The following is a 2,905-nucleotide window of genomic DNA, read 5'->3' on the forward strand; positions in this document are numbered from 1 at the left end:
TCAAAACTACGGTAGGTAAAGTTGCTTCCATCTGGATTCGGGTGGAAATTATGCTTTCATTGTGAACGAACAGACGGGACGGGTCACTACTTCACCACCATTCGCCGTCGTATTCGTCATTGTTCATCGATTAGAATATCGTTGTCGTCGTCGTCGTGCGCCTGATTGCATCATGCTGCTCGGTTGTCATAAAAATGTGAATTAATTGGACACCGGCTTTATGCGATGCGTGCCGGGTTCTTTGGCAGTTGATGGGAAAAGGTCGACCAGGATCAAATGGAAGCAATCAGCAGTATTGTAGCCTGATGGATGTGCTTTACGGGACGATGAGTCAGGGGCAGACCAGCAGCGCCGGCATTTTGCGCCCTATGAAGATATGTTTTATGATGGACAAATTGGTGCTCGGTGAGGATTATAGCGATTAATATGGATTACCTTGAAAAAGCTCAATTATCTTAGTGTACTAGGGTAACATTTGAGAGAATATGTGCCAGAAGAACAAAACTAAACTAAAACTAAACTAAAACTAAACTAAAACTAAACTAAAACTAAACTAAAACTAAACTAAAACTAAACTAAAACTAAACTAAAACTAAACTAAAACTAAACTAAAACTAAACTAAAACTAAACTAAAACTAAACTAAAACTAAACTAAAACTAAACTAAAACTAAACTAAAACTAAACTAAAACTAAACTAAAACTAAACTAAAACTAAACTAAAACTAAACTAAAACTAAACTAAAACTAAACTAAAACTAAACTAAAACTAAACTAAAACTAAACTAAAACTAAACTAAAACTAAACTAAAACTAAACTAAAACTAAACTAAAACTAAACTAAAACTAAACTAAAACTAAACTAAAACTAAACTAAAACTAAACTAAAACTAAACTAAAACTAAACTAAAACTAAACTAAAACTAAACTAAAACTAAACTAAAACTAAACTAAAACTAAACTAAAACTAAACTAAAACTAAACTAAAACTAAACTAAAACTAAACTAAAACTAAACTAAAACTAAACTAAAACTAAACTAAAACTAAACTAAAACTAAACTAAAACTAAACTAAAACTAAACTAAAACTAAACTAAAACTAAACTAAAACTAAACTAAAACTAAACTAAAACTAAACTAAAACTAAACTAAAACTAAACTAAAACTAAACTAAAACTAAACTAAAACTAAACTAAAACTAAACTAAAACTAAACTAAAACTAAACTAAAACTAAACTAAAACTAAACTAAAACTAAACTAAAACTAAACTAAAACTAAACTAAAACTAAACTAAAACTAAACTAAAACTAAACTAAAACTAAACTAAAACTAAACTAAAACTAAACTAAAACTAAACTAAAACTAAACTAAAACTAAACTAAAACTAAACTAAAACTAAACTAAAACTAAACTAAAACTAAACTAAAACTAAACTAAAACTAAACTAAAACTAAACTAAAACTAAACTAAAACTAAACTAAAACTAAACTAAAACTAAACTAAAACTAAACTAAAACTAAACTAAAACTAAACTAAAACTAAACTAAAACTAAACTAAAACTAAACTAAAACTAAACTAAAACTAAACTAAAACTAAACTAAAACTAAACTAAAACTAAACTAAAACTAAACTAAAACTAAACTAAAACTAAACTAAAACTAAACTAAAACTAAACTAAAACTAAACTAAAACTAAACTAAAACTAAACTAAAACTAAACTAAAACTAAACTAAAACTAAACTAAAACTAAACTAAAACTAAACTAAAACTAAACTAAAACTAAACTAAAACTAAACTAAAACTAAACTAAAACTAAACTAAAACTAAACTAAAACTAAACTAAAACTAAACTAAAACTAAACTAAAACTAAACTAAAACTAAACTAAAACTAAACTAAAACTAAACTAAAACTAAACTAAAACTAAACTAAAACTAAACTAAAACTAAACTAAAACTAAACTAAAACTAAACTTTGGATTGGATTTGGATTGGATTTGGATTGGATTTGGATTGGATTTGGATTGGATTTGGATTGGATTTGGATTGGATTTGGATTGGATTTGGATTGGATTTGGATTGGATTTGGATTGGATTTGGATTGGATTTGGATTGGATTTGGATTGGATTTGGATTGGATTTGGATTGGATTTGGATTGGATTTGGATTGGATTTGGATTGGATTTGGATTGGATTTGGATTGGATTTGGATTGGATTTGGATTGGATTTGGATTGGATTTGGATTGGATTTGGATTGGATTTGGATTGGATTTGGATTGGATTTGGATTGGATTTGGATTGGATATCTATCTATCTATCTATCTATCTATCTATCTATCTATCTATCTATCTATCTATCTATCTATCTATCTATCTATCTATCTATCTATCTATCTATCTATCTATCTATCTATCTATCTATCTATCTATCTATCTATCTATCTATCTATCTATCTATCTATCTATCTATCTATCTATCTATCTATCTATCTATCTATCTATCTATCTATCTATCTATCTATCTATCTATCTATCTATCTATCTATCTATCTATCTATCTATCTATCTATCTATCTATCTATCTATCTATCTATCTATCTATCTATCTATCTATCTATCTATCTATCTATCTATCTATCTATCTATCTATCTATCTATCTATCTATCTATCTATCTATCTATCTATCTATCTATCTATCTATCTATCTATCTATCTATCTATCTATCTATCTATCTATCTATCTATCTATCTATCTATCTATCTATCTATCTATCTATCTATCTATCTATCTATCTATCTATCTATCTATCTATCTATCTATCTATCTATCTATCTATCTATCTATCTATCTATCTATCTATCTATCTATCTATCTATCTATCTATCTATCTATCTATCTATCTA

The sequence above is a fragment of the Aedes albopictus genome, chromosome 3, assembly GCF_035046485.1.
Source record: "Aedes albopictus strain Foshan chromosome 3, AalbF5, whole genome shotgun sequence".
Taxonomy (NCBI): Eukaryota; Metazoa; Arthropoda; class Insecta; order Diptera; family Culicidae; genus Aedes; species Aedes albopictus.